General features: G+C 40.6%; 1 protein-coding gene across 1 annotated transcript in view; it reads left to right on the top strand.

Moving 5' to 3' along the window:
• The window catches only part of LOC132822263 (guanine nucleotide-binding protein G(i) subunit alpha-2), a 249,390-nt gene extending 244,429 nt beyond the window's left edge, over nucleotides 1-4,961 (top strand). Inside the window, exon 9 of the mRNA XM_060835406.1 lies at nucleotides 1,562-4,961. The gene's annotated coding sequence lies outside the window, so the exon portion shown is untranslated. The remainder of the gene's footprint in view (nucleotides 1-1,561) is intronic.
• Nucleotides 4,962-22,651: the final 17,690 nt, after the last annotated feature.

The raw sequence follows: 22,651 nt of genomic DNA, 5'->3' as shown, positions 1-22,651 counted from the left end.
ACCCCGTGGCTGAACACTTCAATTCCCCCTTCCATCTTGTCAAGGAAATGGAGGTCTTGGGCCTCCTCCATTGCCAAACCCTCACCACCCAATGCCTGGAGGAGGAACACCTCATAGTCTGCCTTGGGACCCTGCAACCACATGGGATCAATGTGGATTTCAACAGCTTCCATATTTCCCCTCCCCTCACATTATCCCAGTCCCTAGCCTCCAACTGGGCACTGCCCTCTTGACCTGTCCATCACCTTTCCCATCGATCCACTCCACCCTCCTCTCCAACCTATCACCTTCTCTGTCCTTGTGGGGTGGCTCAGTGGTTAGCACTGTTGCATCATAGCACCAGGGTCCCAGGTTCGATTCCAACCTCGGGTGACTGTGTGGAATTTGCACATTCTCCCTGTGCTGTGTGGGTTTCCTCTGGGTGCTCCGGTTTCCTCCCACAGTCCAAAAATGTGCAAGTTAGGTGAATTGGCCATGCTTAAATTGTCAATTACGTGCCTTAGTCAGAGGGAAAAGGGGTTTGGGTGGGTTGCTGTTCAGAGGGTTGGTGTGGACCTGTTGGGCTGAAGGGCCTGTTTCCACACTGTAGGGAATCTAATCTAATCTAATCTTCTCCCTCACCTTCATCTGCCTATCGCTTTCTCAACTACCTTCCTCCCATTTATCTCTCAGTCCCGAACCATAAGCCTCATTCCTGATGAAGGGCTTATGCCCGAAACATCGATTCTCCTGCTCCTTGGATGCTGCCTGACCAGCTGTGCTTTTCCAGCACCGCGCACTCGACTCTTACTCTCCAGCATCTGCAGTCCTCACTTTCCCCTAATGGCAAATAGTGTCAATTGTCATTAAAAAAAACCATCTGGTTCACTAATGCCCTTCAGTGAAGGAAATCTGCCATCCTTACCTGATCTGGTCTACGTATGACACTAGACTCACATCAAGGTGATTGACTTTTAAATGCTGTCTGGGCAATTGTGATGGAGAAGAAATGCTGGACTAGGTCACATAGTCGTAGAGTTGTACAGCACAGATACAGACCCTTTGGTCCAATCTGTCCATGCTGACTAGGTATCCTAAGTTAATCTCCTCATATTTGCCAACTTTTGGCCCATATCCCTCTAACCCATTTCACATACCCGTCCAGGTGCCTTTTAAATGTTGTAATTGTACCAGCTTTATGTCTGCATCCCACAAATGAAATAAAGATGACTTGGTATTGTGGCATTGTGATTTGTTTTACTGACTGATGCATAGGCATATGTGATTTTCTGTGTTTGGTATTGTGAAGGTGTTCATGCCAACTTTGTGCTGACTTGCCTGTTGCGCAAATCATCTGTGAGGCTTTTTCTGATTAACTTTAAATCCTCCGCTAGATGCATTTCTCATCCTGTGGGGCCATAAAGTGTGAATCCAATTATTTCCACATCCTTTGATGCATTGTGTAATAATACTTCTACAGGAGTAATAAATGAAACTGTACAGTTATGCCACGGCATAATGTGTATGTAATGAGACAATTTTGCAGCTCTTTGAACTTACTTTTTTTTTTGTTTTGTTTCAGAGTTACTTGAACTGTTCAGTGCGGAGGATTCCAGAGGAAGGACTGCACCAATAAAATCAGCTTTCTGCTTTTAACTGCTTTTTACAAGAGACTTAAGACCATCAATGCATTGCCAACTTTCCCAATCTTTTTATCCCCCAATGATGCAGGATTTTTACTATTTAATTAATTTTATTTTTTACAAAAATGCCTTGTTTCAGAGGAGTGCAAATATCCCTGATCTGAGTTAGCAAGTGCTTTGCTAGTGTTAGCGGAACTCTCCGCTCCATGATTATGTCAGGCATGGATACATTTTTTTTTGAAAAAAATGTTTTGGTTGCTTAGAGCATGTAAGAAGTTATAAATGTGATCATCTTCCAAACAGAACAGCTTAGCAAAAACTGGTCATTGCACCAATTTGTTGATTTCCCTGCTGGCAAAAATGAATTGCTCCTTTGTGTGTGTATGTGAGAGAGTGAGGGAGAGTTTTTCAACCAATTTGCATGTAAAACATAGATGTCTCCTATTCTTTACATTTGCACAACCAGCATACATTCCTAAAGGATTTTAATAGGTTGTAAAAGTTGCTTGAGGAAGGCTTTATTAGCTACTAAGCTGCAAGTTCATTTAACATATTTAAAATGTAAGTAATCTACCATGTACTGGTATTAATTTTGCTGCAGTAAGTTTTGTGCCTTGAAAGTAACTTTGTTTACAGTTGTAACTGAGTTCTGCTTTAATGTTAATGGTAAGTTTTTCCTTTCCCCTTAATTTCTGATGGAAATGGTTACTTTTGGCATGTCCAAGCAAACAATACAGTATCCGTGGAGAGGGCCAATTTGACGATAGTCTGTTCACTTTATTCAAATAGGGGTATTATATTCAAAATGATGCAGGAATTAACTCCAAGTACTAACTGGGATTTTGCTATACCTAGTGGGTCAAATGTTTAAATCCACTAGGATTTCTTTTATAAACTTTTCAGTCTCCTTTTATCCGGAGGAATAAAAGTGCTCCCGCTCCTACCCCCTCATCTCTATCAATAATTTCCTTTGCATCTCCCACATGGACAGTTGTTAGTCAGTCTGTCCCATGAATGGTTACAGTGGCCATCCAACATCCGTGCTCATTTATATGATTGCTTTTCTATTGTATTTGCCTTTATACTCCCTGCAAATCTGTTCCCCAATTTCTAACGTTGTGGGAATGGATTATAAAATTCTAAGGAAGCTTAAATCCAGTGTAAACATAATGTGGTTATTGTAACATCTCCCTGCTGCTTGTATCAGTCTTTTCTATCTAATCCATCTAACATAAATGGGTTTGTGGCAACAGTATAGCATCCCATCTGGAAACTGGTGAGAACTGAAAAGAGCATCCATACTGAAGGCATGTAGGCCTGAACAGAGCATAACACTATGAACAACAATTATCTTCTGACCAGTGCTTAAACTACCTGTACCTTCATTGCTGAATTGCTAAAGAAAGCATCTCAGTAAAATTCTCTTCTGCAGCTAGCAATCTTCACCCAAGCACCCTCTATTGCTAATAAGCAATAGATATAAAGTTGAAAATTTCAGATATCTCTCCTCTTGAGCAAAATCTATATTGCTCGCAGAGTGATCCTAAGTCATTGGCTGCTTCCAGACACACGTTGTTTGTTTTGGTAATGATAGAAATTTAGTTTGATGTTTGACACAACTTGGTCTTAAAGGCACACAATTCATGTAGTTGATTTCTGTCTTAACTGGTGCTTGACACCAAGCCTGTAAAATTGTAGCTCAACTTATTCGCCCCCCCTCAGTTGAGCATTCTTCCAGTTTTCTATAGACTGATTCATCAAATCCAGTTTAGGTTCATGTGATTGAAAATGCTAGGGTATCAACCAGAAAAGAAGAAACCTTCATTTAGTCTGTAATATCCAGTGCCTGAAAAATTGAAGCTCAAAGCCATTTATTTTTCATCTGACTCTTTTTGTCTGTTTCTCTTCACTTGTTACGCACTCTTAGTTTAGAATAGGTGGTGTAATTAAAAATACTTGTGGCTAGGAAGATCACCAGAATTCTTGCAGCAGATTGATAAATAACAATTCTGTGGGCTTTTTTTAAAAAATGCTTTATTTGTAGTAACTAATTTCCATTGCATTTACGTACCCCATTTTTAACAAAAAGTACAAAGCATCTTGCAGGTTGTTTGAGCACTAGTGGTGGCTTTTCCAATTTCAACTTGTTTCTCAGGCAATTCTTCGTCTGTGCGAAGAGCTTTGACTATTTATATTCCTTCAAATCATCAATTACGAATGAACGTCAAGTGTATGACTTTTGTAAATTTGGAAGAAGGGTCTGTCTTGGTTGCACTTGGATGTAATTAAGGTTTCTAGATTTTAAGATTCCAATTTATTCTGTGTCTTGTGTAACTCTAATATGTTTTATGTACAGTAATCCATTTAAGCACAATGTTGCAACAGGTTGATAAGTTTTGTAAGGAACCTAGCAAGAACCCCTGACATGGCAGCACTTTTAACATTCTGGATATTAACCAAACATTGCCAATTTGTTTTGTTAGAAATCTGAAGTGTTGGTGTTTAAATTAGATATCGACAAAAATTTTTACGTTGAATTGGAAAAATTATTATTCCTTGCATTGGTTAAAAATTGATCAATTGGATGATGCGGTTTTACCAGCTAATACATGGAGCATGAGGAAGATTGAACCCTGGAATCAGTGCCAATCTCTGGGAAGCTGAAACATAACTTTTTGAGAGACTGACGTGTATGTAAGCTGGATGTTGCAGACTCTTCTGATTGCAGTAATTTTAGTTAAACAATGCAGTTTTTACAGGTAATTTTAATTGGATGATTTTATTGCAACAACAAAGAAATAGAAAAGTTACCTAGCTACATGCAATTCTTTAATTTTAAGAGAAATCTCTTCAAGCTATTTGCAGTCTTTCTATATTTAATTTTTTTTGTTGTTTAAATGCAGTCATTCTTGAGCTTGCATCGTAATGTAGATTACAGAAACTATGTTATAGATAGGGAGAAGTTAATTGTAGAAACTTTGTATTCTGAGAATTAAAATGTTCTAAATATATGAAGGAAAGTTCAAAACGGATTAAATATTTTGTTAATTTCTTTTGTTCAAGCTTTTTCTGATATCCATGTGTCGGCTCAGATGATATGCAGCCAGTTTTGCAGAGAGTAAAGTTAACCTTTTTGGGTGGGGGGAGGGGGAGGTTTACTATCTGACAATATTTGACTAGTTTTTATTGTCATCGTTACATTGTTACTTACACACACCCACCCCTCTGTTTAGTTTGTAATGAGGCCAGATGCATTGCAACCATGTATGTTTCTTACAGTATGTTACCTGGTGTAAAAACAAATAAAAGACCAAATTAATAAAATACTTTTTAGTAGGATCCCAGTGACTTGTCTTGATTTAATTTTTCTGTTTTGCCAAATATTTTCTCATTTAAAATTAATCTTGTCTTTACCATGTGGTATTTCTTAATCAGAGAGAGTTGCTACTGTTCACTGCTAATGTCATTGCTACTGGTTCCTTGGCCATGTTCCCAGAATGGCCTGAGCGCATCTTGTACCTTAAGCAAAATAACGTTACATGAGCTTGCTTCAGCATTACTGTGCACAAAGGCATTTCACCAAAGCAATATTTTAAAATACCATTATGAACACAACATGCAAAGTCAGGGTTTTCACATCCTGTTATATTCTTTGTAAAGATGTTTCAGCTTGAGACTTCCTCCTACTATTTGGATTTTAGGTTAGCATCAAATCTGAAAGACGCATTTCGGTGTTTGCTACTATGAGGGGTTGATAAATTTGGTTGGGAAGCAACAATCGATTTGCTACTTCCCATTATCTGCTTAACTTTGATACGTTTTGGGTTTCATGCACAGGGACCCCAGAACCCCTCAGTCAGTACTTAAGAAGCTTCCTACCGAAGTGCATGACCTCACATTATTCTGTTGTATTTCATCTGCCAAGTTTTTGACTGCTATAATTCCTCTGCAGGCTGTCATCCTCAAAATTTGCCATCCCATCTATTTTTGTCATTAACAAACCTGGCAATAATACATTCATTTCCCTCATCCAATGTGAAAGATATATTGTCAATAATTATCGCCTCAGCACTGATCCATGCGGCAGTCCACTAGTTACAGTTTCCCATCCTGAAAATGGCTTCCCTATCCTGATCATGTCTTCTGATTGGTTAGTGCTTTGACCAACTGTGACCCCCTGCATGTGGGAGCACTGAACTTATATAGAACTTGGGGGGGGGAAGAAAAGAATTGTGGCTCAGAATTGGGCCATCTGTTGTGACTGATCCTCACCAGTGCTAATGCTCCACAAGTCCCATCCCAACTTACTTAATCTACTCTGTCAATGTAAGTTTGTTTCTTTTCCACTCTTGTTTCTCACTTTTCCTAAAATATTTGTTATTCACCTGCATGAAGCAGCAAGTTCCACATTTAACCACTCGGTAAAGATGTTTCTGCTGAATTCCTTATGGAATGTGCTAGTGACAGTGTTATATTAATGGCATCAATTTTTCCACAGAAATGGAAAACTCTACATCTGTCCTATCATACATTTCACACTGTTATTAGAAAACCCCTCTAGTCTTGTTGAGAAATAGCTTCAGTCACTGACAGCTATAAGCTCTCAGACTGGTCTCATCTGCGTAGATCTCGTATTATTTTCAGTGCAATGCCACATTAAAGGAAGGATGTGAATGCACTGGGGGAGAGGTCAGAAGTGACTTACAAGAATGGTCCCAAGGAAGAGAAACTTTGGTGATGAGGTTTGAGACTATTGAAGGCTCAGAAGAAATCGGAGAGGTTTTCAAAATTGAGTGTGCTAGGAGACGCTTATCCTGCAGGTGAAAGAAACCAGAAAAAGATGGTATAGCTTTAAAATGATTTGCAAAAGAACTAAGGTGATTGAGGAGGGGGGGGAGTGGAAAAAAAGTTTCATTTCAGCAAGTATGACATGGAGATGTCGGTGTTGGACTGGGGTGGACAAAGTTAAAAATCACACTACTAGATTATAGTCCAACAATTTGGAAGTACTAGCATTTGGAGCACTGCTCCTTCAGGTAACTGTGCAGCAGGATCATAAGATATATTCTGAAGTACATCCAAATTAACTTGTTGGACGATAACCTGGTGTTGTGATTTTTAACTTTCAGCAAGTACTTAGGGTATGGATCCATATCGCTTGAAAACTGTAGCTATAAAATCTCTCGCGGTCTTCAACTGATCCAACATCCACAACTTTATTTTGGATTTCCATGGCCTTAATGTAGCAAACATGCACATCATTTAACTCCTACATGGTTTAATTCTCTTGTTGATATTGTTTTCTTATTTAGACTCTATTTCTCCTCTCTCTGGGGGAACTGTTTTCCCATATTTACTCTGTTATACTTCGTCTGTAGCCTACTATACCTGGTATTTGAAGTGATCATCCAGGTGCATCTTAAAAGTTGTGAGAGTATCTGCCTCCACCACCCTCTCGGATAGTACGTTTTTTATTTCTGCCACCCTTGGGATGCACTTTTTTCAGATCTCCTCTAAACCACTAATGAATTTTGCCTTCTGTGTTCACATGCTGTAGCCATTCATGGCTATAAACAGCAAGGATCCCAGCACCAATCTCTGTGGTACACTGCTGGTCACAGGCTTCCAAACACAAAAATCATCCCTCTCCCATCACCTTTTATCTCCTGTTTGTAAGCAATTTGGAACCAGTTTGACAACTTACCTTAGATCCCTTTTTGGATTAGCATTCCATGTGGGAACTTGTCGCAGGCCTTATTTAAGTCCATATGTAAACGACATCAACTGCATTATCCTTATCAATATATTGAATAATCGTTTTCAGAAACTGAATTAACTCTGACAGGATCTCTCTCTAACAAAGCCATGATGACGAGCCTTGATCAACCCTGTCTTCCCAAGTAATGATTAATCCTGTCCCTCACACTTTTTTCCAATAATTTCCCTACCACTGGCATCAGACTAACTGATATGCAATTATCTGATTTATTTATGCTACCCTTTTTGAACAAAGGAACCAGATTAGCTAGCCTGTAGTCATCTGGCACAAGTGAGTACTGCAGATGGTGGGATTAGAGTTGAGTGTGTAGCAGGGCAGGCAGGCAGCATTCGAGGACCAGAAAAAAAAATGACATTTCGGACAAAAGCCCTTCATCGAGCTTCTGCCTGAAACATCGATTTTTCTGCTCCTCGGATGCTGCCTGACTTCTGCTTTTCCTGCACCACACTCTCAATTCTAGTCATCTGGCACTTTATCTGTGGCCAGTATTAAACATCTCTGCCAAGCTCCAGAAAACTCTGCAATTACTACCCATAGCAGCCTGGGATACATCTCATCAGGCCCTCGACGTTTGCTCAGTGTCACTGGAACAAATTAGCCATTTAGGTAAAAGTAAATGATGAAATACCACAGATGCTGAAAATCTGGAATAAAACAAAGTTATGGAGAAACTTGACATGTCGAGCAGCATCTGTGGAGAGAAAAACAACTTTCCTATGTGCTATTTGTAGAGAAGTAATGGTGTGCAGAATAGGATGTTGCATGTGAATAAAGTTGTGATTTTTCTCTCAAAGTATTTAAAGATATAAAAACTAATATAATTTCCCTTCACGGCGGTAATCATTGAGAATCACCGAAGGATGGAGATGTGAAAGGTGTTTTAGAAAATAACATTAAAGACCAAGAAAAGACTATCATGACAGCCTTATGCAGAATCATTGTATGGTTTATAATAACACATAAATATTCTTCCCTGACAAGCCTATCACCATCTGTTGAGACCCTTCATCGCATATCAGGATTGATCTTGCTATTTGGCAATATTGCAAAACAGGCCAAGTAATTGCAACAAACGAAAACAGAAATTGCTGAAGAAACTCAGCAGGTCTGACAGCAACTTGGGTGAGAAAGCAGTGTGTACATTTCAAGTCCAGTCTCACTTCTTCAGAACAGTTAATTGCAACCAATTTTATACCCTGCCCAACTGATCTCCAAAAGTCCCACAACCTTGCTACTGATAATTGGATCACCTGTCTTCCACGCTGTGCACAAATGCTTGCAGAAGACTTTCATAGCTTTGAGAGATTGTTAATCTTTAAACCCAGTGTTCAGAATGTGCAAAATTCAAAGTAACTGCAATATTTTTTAAAAATCCATGTTTGAGGGAAAAAAAGTAAAACTAAATGCTCTGCCCCTATCGATTCTGTCCTTCAGAACTCTTAGTTCCTCGGCATTGCTGGTGGTTATTTATGAATTATAGTGTACCATCTGAGATCACATTACAGTAATTGCAGCCACCAGACTGTTGAAATCTTTGGACACATCCCATCCTTTCTTGCACTTTGCTATGATCACTTGGTTCCTGTGGAATTTATCTACTTTAATCACCCAGCCTCTGTCCAATTCTTAGGACCTTAAAATATCTAACATCACCTCATGATTGCCACTGAATTTTATCACACCTTCTCTACAGTTTGCTGCATTACAGTAATGACAACACCTTAAAAATGTTTCATAATCTGCAAAATGTTTTGCGATGAGCTGAGGGTGTGAGAACTCCACACAAAGGAAAGTCTTTGAGTTTGAGTTTTAGTTTTACACTGGGTCATGCCCAAGACTATGGGGCATGGTCATGGATTTCTCAGTTTTCTAAAGCTGATTAAATTGTACACTAGGAAATGTTGATGATGTGACCATTCTCTTTAACAACAAGCGGAACTGTATGACAATTAAACCTGGTATCGAAGATCCTTCCTCCCTATAAAATGTAAGCTTTTGTTAGTGGTAACACTCATCACTGAAGTCAAAGGTCATAGATTGGAGATTCACTCCCGTGAATTGAGCATTTGGCATGCTTGCCTTTATTGGTCAATGTATTGAGTACAGGAGTTGGGATGTCATGTTGCAGCTTTAAATTGGTTAGGTCACTTTTAGAATGTTGCGTGCAATTCTGGTCTCCCTCCTATTGGAAGGAAGTGAAACTTGAAAAGGTTCCGAAAAGGTTTACAGGATATTACCAGTGTTGGAGGGTTTGAGCTATAGGGAGAGGCTCAATAGGCTGGGTTTTCTCCCCCCTGGAGCATCAGAGGCTGAGAGGTGATTTTATAGATGTGTGTAAATCATGAGGGGCATTGTTAGAGTGAATAGACAAGGTCTTTTCCCTGGGATAGGGTGGAGTCCATAACTAGGGAGCATAGGTTTAGGATGAGAGGGGAAAAATCTAAAAGAGACCTAAGGGACAACTTTTTCACACAGAGGGTGATAAGTGAATGGAATGAGCTGCCAGAGGATGTGGTGTAGGCTGTTACAATTGCAACATTTAAAAGACATTTGGATGGGTATATGAATAAGAAGGGTTTGGAGGTATATGGGCCGGGTGCTGGCAGGTGGGACTAGATTGGGTTGGGATATCTGGTCGGTGTGGACGAGTTGGACCGAAGGGTCTGTTACCATGCTGTACGTCTCTATGACTCTAAATGGGACAAGATTAATTTAGAATATCTGGTCAGCATGGAGGAGTTGGACCGGAGGGTGTGTTTTTGTGCTGTACATTTCTATGACTATATGTAAGCTCACTGACACTTCATCACCATACTGAGAGTGCTACAGTCAGAAATGTGACTTTAAAATGAAGTGTCCTCCTCCTTCCAGAAAAAAGGGGACTATTTATGGCATTTTTTGGGGGTAGTTCAATAGAATTTTCCCAGCATTCATGCCTCAATGAACATCACTTCAATTATCTGATCATTAATCTTGTTGCTGGTTGGATCTTCTAGTGTTTATTCCAGGTCAAGTATATTAACCTGTGTTACAGCAGTGACAACATTCAAAAGTAGGTAACTGGCTGTGAATCATTTGGGGGCCTTCTGTGATCATGAAAGGAGTTATATAAATACAAGTTTGTTCTTTTTATTTTCTTTATAAAGGCATCTGAGTGAAACTATCTGATTTGTTTGTTTTAAACAATAGATTGAGGTTTTAATGTTGCTATCCAGTCTGGTCTTATAGATTGACGAGTTTGGGTATTGCCATTTTCAGTCACTTCTAGCATGAGCCATTTTCCACTCAGCAAAAATGCACCCCACCTGTACCAATCCATTTTTCATAAAAGTCATTGACTTGATGGCTGTTTAACTTGAACGTGTGGTCAGTCTGGTGATGCACAATTGTGGATTATTCTGACTGAATGAGGTTTGCACTTCATCCATTTATTTCAGCATTCTATATGTACTGGGTTCCAAAGTGGAAGGGGGTTACAATTAAATGCCATTGAGCTCTCAGTGCTCAGGGCGAAATTGAACTCCCGTCAAGCGTAGTGTAGCCTATCACTATCAAAGTACAAATCCAGCTACACTGCTGGGGTTTACTGCCGACCGGACGCGACGTTCAACTGCTTTGAAACACAGACATGACTTCTGCCTAGGTGGGACCTGAGCTTGCATTTTGCAAGTGGTAGCCAATTCAGTGGTCTTTGTTGGGTCTGTGGTCTGATTACAGACAGCCCGACCCCAAGAGCTGCTGTTACAAATGAAAGATTTTGCCTGGTGCAGGAGGACACAGCACAACACTGTCTGCCTGCTGGGAGGCCATGCAACAATGCCAGTGGTGATGGAACCTTCATTCACCAGAAAAGCACTGCTGGAAAAGTATAATGGTAATGAGAAGGGGTTGAGGAACCCATATCATTTTCCATTCATTTCGCTAATGGCCTGGAAAGATCTGAGCAACATTTCGGTGTATTTTTATCTTGGAAAGTGCAGAAACCTTAAAGGCGAACATTGTTGTGTGAAAATTGTGCCCTCAGTGTTACATCTTTCTGTCTAATGGTTTGGAAACATCTTGTATTTTATTCCTTGTTGCCTAGGGTGATATGAATGAGTGGACAAGCAGTTTTTTTTAAAAGTGTGGGAGTAGAAAGTCTAAATTCACAAAAGAATGTTATTTGAGTTTTAGGGTGACCAGTTATGACTTAACTCATTATCAAAACAACAAGTGAGTTATATAGTACTTGAAATGACCCTTTCCAGTGCAGATTAGAGATTTTGTCAGGAACAGAATAATATTTATTGGTTTTCTTAAGCAAAGTATTTTTCACAGTTCTCTGGAAATACTGCAAGAATACTGCAATTCCCCACTACCAACGTTCTGTGGGCTACCATTGACCAGCAATTCAACTGGACCAACTCTATAAATAGTGTCTACAAGAGCAGGTCAGAGGCTAGGAATCCTGCAATGATGTTCCTACAGGAGACTATAGCGCACTGGAGTAACTGTCCTGGGATTGTTATTACAGAAGTTTACAGTTGCCTCTACTGGCAAAATGAATCAACTCCTGTTGTATGCAAATTTCTGGTGTGTCAATCATCTCCTGATTCCCTAAAACCAGTTCATACCCCATTTGCCAGGATGAGAGCAATTCCAACAACACTCAATCTTGATACCATCTAGGACAACATAGTGTACTTTGGCAGCCCATGCAAACCTTCAACGTTCACCCCCTCCAGCTCCAACACTCAGTACACACTGCTGCTGCTATCTACAAGATACACTGCAGAAATTCACCAAAGCTGCTTAGACATGAACATTTTTTTATATTCACTTATGGGACATAGGTGTCACTAGCTGGGCCAGCATTTACTACTTGTCTCTAGTTACCCCTTGAGAAGGTGGTGATGAGCTGCAAACTTGAATCACTTCAGGTTGACCCACAATGCCATCAGGGAGGAAATTCTAGGATTTTGACCCATTGACAGTGAAGGAATGGTGAAATATTTCCAAGTCAGCATAATGAGTGGTTTGGAGGGAAACTTGCAGGTGTTCCTATGTATGTGCTGCCCTCTTCCTTCTAGATGGAAGTGGTTGTGGATTTGTAAAGTGCTGTCTGAGGACCTGTGGTGAATTTCTACAGTATATGTTGCAGATAGTACACATTGCTGCTATTGATAGTGGAGGATTCAGTAATGGCAACATCATTTGAATATCGGGATAGTAGTTAATTTGTTTCTTATTGGTGATGGTCATTGCCTGGAATTTGTGTGACATGAATGTTACTTGCCATTTGTCAGCCCAATCCTGGATATTGTCCAGATCTTGTTGCATTTGAACCTGGACTGCTTCATTATCTGAGGAGTCGTGAAAGGTGCTGAACATTGGTGATCAATGGCAAAACATTCCCACTTTTCACCTTATGATGCAGGCAGTTGAAAATGATTGGGCCTAGAACAGTACCCTGAGGAACTCCTACAGAGATGTCCTGACACAGATGAATGACCCCCCAACAATAAATGCCATCTGCGTCAACTTAACCTTGCAAACACCCCCATTTAGAAGGTCAAGGGCAGCAGACATGTGGGAGCATTGACCATCTGCAAGATCCCCACCAGCTGCTTACCATTTGGGGTGGCATGGTGGCTCATTGGTGAGCACTGCTGCCTCACAGCACCAGGGACCAAGTTCGATTCCAGCCTCTGGCAATTGTCTGTATGGAGTATGCATATTCTCCCTGTGTCTGTGTGGGTGCTCCAGTTTCCTCCCACAGTCCAAAGATGCGCAGGTCAGGTGAATTGACCATGCTAAATGCCTGCAGTGTTAAGTGCATTAGTCAGAGGGAGATGGATCTGGGTGGGTTACTCTTCGGAGAGTCAGTGTGGACTTGTTGGGCAGAAGGGCCTGTTCCACACTGTAGGGAATCTAATCTAATCCTGACTTAGAAGCACATCATTGTTTCTTCAGCGTCACTGAGCCAACGCCCATCCCTAACAGCATTGAGGAGATACTTTCAACAAATGAATTCAACAGTTCAAGAAAGTAGTGCACCACTTTCACTCAAGGATGGGCATTAATTGCTGGCCCAGTCAGTGATGCTTATTAATTTTGTAAAAGTTGGAAGGGTTGATCATTTGGATACAACTGGAGTTGTCTCATTTTTCTGGTAGTGGTAATTGTAAACCTCTGTAATCACAATCCCATGATAGTTACTCCAATGGGCTACAGTCTCCTGTGGGAATGTCATACCACTCCATGTTGTGAATGGTTGATGTTTCACATCTTCAATTCAATGTATTGGATTTGGGTTTTATCAATAATATACCAAATAAGTGATTTCATTTCACAATAACCAGATGGCAAAAATGCTTTCAAGTCTCTTAATGTACATGATTCCAGCAACGTCTTCACATTTGTTCTTAGATTTTTCACCTCTAAATTTCTCACTCTGACTTTGTGTTGAATATTTCATCATGTTTTATTTTTGTTTCAAGCAGTTCTCAATTTTGGATAGTGGATGAACTGATTCTGATTAAAAAGTAGCCAGTGATGTTAAAATGTAGGAGGTCATTCTGCCCAGCATTCTGGATTAGTGGTGCTGGAAGAGCACAGCAGTTCAGGCAGCATCCAAGGAGCAACGAAATTGACGTTTCGGGCAAAAGCCCTTTGATTTCGATTTCGCTGCTCCTTGGATGCTGCCTGAACAGCTGTGCTCTTCCAGCACCACTAATCCAGAATCTGGTTTCCAGCATCTGCAGTCATTGTTTTTACCTCATTCTGCCCAGCATGCCTATGCTTTCAAAAAGTTAACTAGTTAACCTCTAATCCATATTTCTTAAGTTAGTTTGTCCCAGCCTTACTTCCAGACTTGAAAGGATCCAATGCTAGGTCACTTGTTCCCAATGGAGTTTAGAAATGTGAAACGTGATTTGATGTGTGTAAGGTCTTAAAATTATCTTAAGGAACTTGCTGTACAAAGGATGTTTCCTCTCTTACTGGACTAATTTCTGGGATGGCCGGACTAACATATGAAGAGAGACAGGATCAGTTAGGGTTATATTTGCTGGAGTTTAGAATAATGAAAGAGGATCTCATAGAAACTTATAAAATTCTAATAAGGGAAATGCAGGAAGGGTGTTCCATTGATTGGGGAGTCCAGAACCAGACACTCACTGTCTATGGATGTGGCTGGGCCATTAAAGACCACGGTGAAGAGAAACTTCTTCACCAAGAGTGGTGAGCCTATGGCTTTCACTACTGCTGAAAGCAATTGTTGTGATGGTGTAGAGGTGTACTGTACCTTCAAGAGAAACTGGAACCTGGCATGGAGTTAGAGAGGCAAGCAGTGTGATGAAAGAATTTAAATGTAATATTTGAAGGTGAAACCAATAGTGCAGCTGGGTTGCCATGATACAAGACAAAATTCAAATTTGGCCAATCAGTTTAAACTATGCCTCAGATACCAAATTCCAATCAAATTTGAATTTAGTATTTTGATAATATTAAAACCAATGAAATATCCAATATTTTGGGGTATAAAACCAGACATTTTGAACAGTTTGAGGGAGAACTGCCAAAGCCACCAACAAGTACAGACTGTCAGCAGAACAACTCTCTGAAAGGTATGTGTCTACAAGTTTGTGCAGCAGAACATTGAAACTGACCTGGAGAGAATCTACAGAGAAACATCTACAAAGGAGAATCGGCAAAGCTGACTTGTTTAGAAACGTGAGTTTTTTTGGTAAATCTTAATCGGGACTTTTTTTATCGGACTAGTATTGTAGAGTGGGATGTAAAAGATAAGTTTAAGAAAAAGGAGTTGTAAATAGTTTTAGTTTTAATATTCTCTGATGGACTTAAATAATAAAGTTAATTTTTATTTTAAATATTTACCTCTGTTCTTTGCCTCTTGAATTTTTAACAGATTACAGCATGGGGTGAATCTTTTCTGTGTGGCTGGTTTAAATTAGCAGAGGGGTTTACCCCGTGTCGTAACACAATTGAGCCCAAAATATTTGAATGTTTTAAAGAAGAAGATGGATATAGCTCTTCCAAAGGGATTGAAGGGATTGGGGCAAAATCGGGAACAAGGGACAGAGTTAGATAATCGGCCATGATCATATTGAATATCAAAGCAGGCTGAAGGAGCTGATTGGCTGATTCCTAGCATCTCGGTTTCTATGTTGAGGATGAGTCCAGAGCTAGGGGGCAATGTTTAAGAATAAGGGTTTGCCCTTTTAGAACCGAGATGAAGATATTTTTGTTTACTCTCTGGCCATTGTATGCCTTTGTAACTCTCTATTTCGAGAGGTGAAGAAGTTTCTCTTCAACGTAGTCTTTAATGGCCCAGCCACATCCTTAGACAGTGAGTGTCTGGTTCTGGACTCCCCAATCAATGGAACACCCTTCCTGCATTTACATTATTAGAATTTTATAAGTTCTATGAGATCCTCTTTCATTATTGAATATTTTGAAGGCAGAGATAGATTGATCTCCTGTGAGAAAAATCTACGATCGTTGGGGTAGACAGGAATGTAGAATTCAAAACACTTAACAGATCAGCTACAATCTTATTAAAAGGGCCAAATGGCCGACCTCAGCTCCAAATCTATAAGTTTATATGAGCATCATGCCCTTGAAAATGCTCTCCTTTTTTGTGCAGTGATCTCTTATCTGTGCCAGTGAGACAACATATTCTTCACACTGGCAAAAAAAAGTAACACTCTCTATTGCCTCTCTTTCAGAACTGAATGCTTCATCTGTTGTGTTACTGTGTCCTTTTAAAATAAATCTGTTTGTCACAGATGTCAATCTGTGCCCTCCCAAAGCAGTTCCCTCTTTGTTCATACTTAAGGAGCTAACCTTAACTTTTCCTCCAAAAATGTTACCACTTGGAATTCTGCCTCTTTGCACACATTCTGTCGCTCTTTGTCATGTGAACCTTGACCTCCATCCTTATCCAACTTAGTGGCACAGTTGCAAACTACCTTAATGATAAAGTTTGATTGTCGTGACTCACATTTCCTTCCAACGCTTAACCAGATGTGTTTGTTTTCACTCCTACTCATTGTTCAATCTGTCATATTATTGTGATAACCACCCTGTGTTAACTCCATTCTCCAATTCTTGCAGTCCAGTGGTTATCCCATTTATTGTGCTGAGAGTGGTTGTTTCCACTTTATTGCTAAAGAAATCTTCCTACTCTACCTTACTCTCTGCCTATATTTTATTTGGCTCTCTGCTTCAATTTCTAACAAAAACTTGAATCGGATCTGAAAGGGAAATTTAACACCCTTTATAGCAAGGTTCAGGAAACTGGTGTTTATTTATTTTTCTAGTTTAATTCTTATTATTGTACATACTCAAGAAATAGTTGATCTCATGTAAAGATTGACCTCTATTTTTGGCCATAAGATCTGGAATTTTTCATATATCTCATGTAAAAGTCGACCGTAGTTCTTCACAGATAACAGATCAATATTTTATGAGTCAGTGTATCGACTGAGGTGCTCCACTCCGGGTTTTCAGAATTACCATAATTTGTTTTTTTTTTCTCTCTTTATTCATTTCGCTAACTGTTGGGCTTCTGCTAGTGATACGATGTGTATTTTGACGGGCATTAAATTCAGCCACTCAAATGTAGTATCCATGTATCAATTGACCCCGTAAATGTAACCTGAAAAATTAGTCAAAAAAATTGCCTATCACTCGAGAATATACAGTAGACATAATGATTTTCATTGCACCTGATCTACTGGTCTCTGAACACTTTGATAAATTATCTGGCATGGTCATGGATTTTTCAAAGCCTTTGGGATATTCTACTGTAAATTTCTAATCAAGTTATTGTAAGGCTTCTTACCACAACTATGTTCTTAGCAATGTACTTTCCTCTCTGATCTATTTGTGCTGCAGTTAGTGGTTCATCCAGCCATTTTCCCATTAACTGGATTCCCCAAGGATCTGCCCTCTCTCCTATCCTTCTCCAGTATAGTAATTGCTATCCCTGAACATCTGACCTTATGCACTCTACTTGTCCTGATTTAATTTTACATGCATCAACTTCCTCCATTGTTCCATTTCCAGACCCCTCGGGCAGAAACATTGCATCCTAGTCGTAGGAGAACAAACCCCTTCATGGATTCAATGCTCCAAAGAGAAATTTTCTTTGTCTCTCAAACCAAACTAACGGCACCCAGTTAGTCTTTTCATCACTTGCCACTGTTCTGTCCATCGCTTTACGACAGCTCTATCTCTGCAAATACCAAAACTGGTTCTTGGAGATACCTTTACACTCAAACTGTTGGCCTGCTTCCACACCAGAGGGATTCTATAAATCTCTAAGCAATTTGAAATGTAATTCCTTAACATGTAATGAGGGAGTGAAAGAATCTTTGCGCCAGGAACATTGAATCTGAAGTTTTGATGGATATACGAATTGGCCAGAGGTCAACTGGACCATCTGAACATCTCCAAACCTGGACTTTCCACTGGACTTTATAGTTGATTCAAGCTAAAGGAGTTGGAAATTATCCCTACCTGAGTGACTTACTCCAAAGGCCTGGACTAATGGCTGGAGATGGATGTTCAAATGCCATTGTAGCAAGTGGGGAATTTAAATAGCCTTGAAATGAAACGGTAATAGGATCATGATAGGATTGTTGTAAAAACACATTTGGTTTTATGAATGTCCTTTACAGAAAGAAATCTCAATCTTTATGCCTTCTTACCCAGCCTGGCCCTTGTATGACTCCAAGGCACAGTCTCTGAAATGGACCAGCACACATTGCAGCTATAATGAGAGAGGATAACAATAAAATCAGACTGACCACTCAGATAGAAGTTGGATTTGGGTGCATTGAAGACCCACCCAGCCCAGTAAATACTTCAAGGTCCTCCTCACTAACTCCTCTGGCAATGTATACCAATATTGTTTTGTGCTTTTCCTTAGGCTAATCAGGCTGGATTTACTCATACAGGTAGAATCTTATCCTTCTGCTAACATCCAGATTCATAAAATCACAGAATCCCTGCAGTGCAGATAGAGGCTGTTTGGCCCATCAAACTCACAGCCCTCCAAATAGCATCCCACCCGATCCCCGTAAGCTCACATTGAGCACAGTTTACCAACCTAGTATCATTGTACTGTGGGAAGAGAACAGAGCACCCAGAGGAACCCAGGCAGACATGGGGAGGATGTGCAATCTGCACACAGTCACCTGAAGTTGGAATCGAACCTGGGTCCTTGGCACTGTGAGGCAGCAGTGCCAACCACTGTGCCACCCTGGAAACTCTTGGATTTGTCCTGACCCATGGATCAGAGGTGGTGATGACAGGAGAGCCATGGAAACCCTCAACATTGACTTTCAAGGCCTTGCCATCTCAGGGTAACTGTGAGGAAGGAAACCTTTGCTGGTGAGCACATTCCACTTTCCCTCAGTGGATGAATCAGTGCTCCCTTATGTTGAATATCACTTGAAAGAAACACTGAGGGCACATAATAAACGCAGTGTGGAGGATTAGTGTATGACTTGGGAGCACCATGACGAAACAAGCCCTGAATAGCAGATTTGCCAGACCATGTCTAACTGCAGGTGGTGAGAGAACCAATAATGAAGTCCTTAACCTGAGCAGTGTAATATCAGCCCAAGAACTTTCCTCTATTGGCTAGAAACTAGCCATAGTTAGTTCTTTCCTCAAAACCTTGACTTTCATTGTCACTAACACTCTGCCTGAAGGCAGGTCCTTGGCTCATCATCCACATCATCTTGAGCCGCCTTTGTCAGCTGTGTTTTGTCATCTCCTTCCACTGTCAGGAGTTAAGTCCCAGGTCTGAGCAAAATGGAACCCGTGCTGTTGATATTATCCTGACATAAGATGATGTTAGCCATCTAGCCAATGAGTTAAACTTCCCCAACCTCACCTGTAGTACTCAGCTTACCCACTCTTTCATTTTCCCTGAGAAGTTAAGCCTTTTTAAAAACCAACTGATCACTGCTACTTGATTTAACAGTTGCCTTTAGTCTCTCTCTTAACTTTGAGACTTTCTTAGTCCTTCAAGCAGGATGCCCGGGCCATGTGGCTGATGATGTGTTGGGGTCTGATTCTCCTGCTGCTGGTGGCTCACGCTGCCCAGTCTCGAGCTGCTCGATGTGTTCACAGTCTGTCCCATTTAGCCACATAACACAACAGAGAGTCCTCAATGTGAGGACAGAATTTTGTCTCCACAAGCATTGTGCAGTGGTCATCCATAACACTTTCAGATACAGGAACAGAATAAGGCCATTCGCCCTGTTGAGCCTGCTTCGCCATTCCATCATGGCAGCCATAATACTCAAACCCATTCTCCTGCCTTCTTCTTTGTAACTCTCAACCTTTCTTTATCAAGAACCTATCTATCTCTGTCTTAAATACACTCAATGATTTGGCCTCCCCAGTCTTCTGCAGCAATACTTTCCACAGATTAACTGCCCTTTGGCTGAAGAAATTTCTCCTCAGCTCAGTTCTAAAGGGCCATCCCTTCACTTGGAGTCTGTGTTCCCTACCAACACTATCACAGAAGATGACCAAGTGTTTTTTTTCCTCCTGTTGATTCCCTCACTGGTGCAGATGCAGCCTGGCAACTGTGGCTTTTAGGATTTGACCAGCTCAGTCAGTAATGATGTTACCAAGTTAAGCTTAGTGATGGACATTGAGGTCATTCTGTGCCCTTGCCTCCCTCAGGAGTGTTCAACATGGAGGAGCACTGATTCAACAACTGAGGTAAGGGGTGCTGGTGTCGTGATAGGAAATCAGCAGTAAGTTTCCTTGCCTTTGTTCGACATGATGCTATGAGATTTTATTGGGTCTGAAGTTAATGTTGAGCACATCCAGTTGTATACCACTGTGCCACCACAGCTTGTTCTGGTGGTCCTGTTCTGTCCTGCTATTGGAAAAGAGTAGACCCAGGTTGGTGACAACAGTGGAGGGGACATTGTCTGTCAGGTATGATCTGTGATTCCGATTATATCAGGCTATTCTAGGCTAGTCTGTGGGACAGCATTCCCAATTTTGGTACAAGTCCCGGATACTAAATGGAAGATCCTGTAGTGTTCACTGGACCGTCTTGCTGTTGTTGTTTCTGGTGCCAAGCTAGTGCCTTAATAACACGAAATGATCAATGCAACTTGATAAATACCAAAAGGAAATGTATATTTGAAGGGATGTTTGCAGAGTTCTAAGGGAAAGGGTGGGTGACTAGCACCGATAGGATAGACTTCCAAAAGAACAGATTCATGATCGGTCTAAAGGCCTCCTCCTGCTGCCATCCTGGAGAATATAAGTCAGATTGGTGAGGGCTTGGAAGAGAATTTGCAGGTAGTGGTATTCCCAAATATCTGCTGTCCTTATCCTTCTAGATGGTAGTGTTCATGAGTCTGGAAGGTGCTGCCTGAGGATCTTTGGTGTGCATCTTGTAGATATCCACACTGCTGCTACTGAGCAGTGGTGGTGGTGGAGGGAGTGGATGCTTGTGGATGTGGTGCCAAAGGAGCGGGCTGCTTTGTCCTGGTTGGCATCAAGCTTCTTGAGTGTTGTTGGAACTCCCTCCATCCAGGCAAGTGGGGAGTATTCCATCATAGTCCTGACTTGCACCTTGTAAAGTGGACAGGCTTTGAGGAGTGAGGAGGTGAGTTACTTGTCACAGTTTTCCTAGATTCTGACCTGTTATTGTAGCCAAAAATTGAAAGTCCATTTCAGTGTTTGGTCAATGGTAACCCCCTCCAGGATGTTGGCTATGAGAGATTCAGCAATAATAATAGCATTGATAATCAAGTACTGATTGATTTAAAGCATTTAAGGAATGAATGCCAAAATAGATACAAGATGTTTTGGGACGTATGTGGGTGAATAGTGTATACTGTACATATCCAGGAGGCATAACCAACTAGAATATTTTTGAAATGGTAGTATTCAGTCATCCCCCTCAACAAATACACCATGTGTGTATTTAAACATAGGTCTTCCGTTCCTGGTTTCGGCATCCTGTGTTAGTCATGCTCGGAAGAAGCTGACTTCCTTTTGAAATAGCAATTGGAACAGTGTATTCAAGACCGGATGAATTCCTTCAAAATGCAAGTCAATAAACAGGGATCTGTTAGGAATTAGTGAGCCACATTTGCTAGCCATTTGTCAGTTTGGTGCATTTACAAACCCTGTCCTCGCAATAATAACTAATCTACTCTTAACCTTACTTGGCCCTGTTATATGGCAAATCCAATCTCTGGATTAAATGATTTATCATTTATACAGTGTTAAATAGGATCTAAAATCTATTGCATGATGGGGTATGTTGAAACTAAACAGCCAGTGTTCTTCACAGGCAGATTCATATCTTGCTGAAATCGAGTGTTTTCAGATTTCTATCCATAAAGCAAATGCGCAACATGTTTGTAAAACCTCAAAAACCACCCAAAAGCAGCTGCTGACAGTTTGAAAGAGTATTCCACAGCTATTGATCTTTTTTTTTGCTGCTCTTTTATTGAGTTTGCATAAAAGTAGGAGACTCTTTTTCATCTGGCAGCCATTTTACCCCAATCTACTCCCTGGTACAGACTGTGCTGTTTAAATTCTTGCAACAGCACCCTCTAAAGGTGTTATAGCTTACTACAGCTTGAGCTCTGCTGAGAATTTTCTTGTATACCTAGCTCCAAGCTCACTTGCACAACTGAATGAACTTTTAATGATCTGCAGACTGTAGAACAGGACAGTAAAATTCACTACAGGCACGCCCCAGGGTGTCGTCAAGTTCTGTTCTGGAGTGTATTCACAATTCGATTTGTCTGCAAGTTGGAACACAGTACTCGATGATGGAAAGGACCTGTTCTTAAGGACAGGAAATGTTTTTTATGTTTAAAATGACACCCATTTATGAGATGGTGTTCGTAAGTTGGGCTTTCATAAACTGGAGTCCCCCTGTACATTGATAAGAGAGCTGGATCCTTTCTGCCTATTCTCCCTCTGCAGGTGGCTTGGATTACTGCAGTATCAATTAGATTGTACTGTAAATCATTTCATCTTGGCTCCCCTCTCCCATCCATAGTTCATTGATGAATGGTGTCTTTCCTTTACAAGTGCTCTTACTGGTTCTCACTGTTTACTACAGAATGAATTGAGCTGTAGCTACTGTGTTGCATTCAAATGAATTTAATGCATCACTATAACCATCAACTAAATTGTTTATTTCAAAGAAGAGCTGCCACTTTAAAATCCCTAGTTTGCTAGTTTA

The sequence above is a fragment of the Hemiscyllium ocellatum genome, chromosome 14 (genome assembly GCF_020745735.1).
Source record: "Hemiscyllium ocellatum isolate sHemOce1 chromosome 14, sHemOce1.pat.X.cur, whole genome shotgun sequence".
Lineage (NCBI taxonomy): Eukaryota > Metazoa > Chordata > Chondrichthyes > Orectolobiformes > Hemiscylliidae > Hemiscyllium > Hemiscyllium ocellatum.
This window is presented reverse-complemented; position numbering and strand designations above follow the sequence as displayed.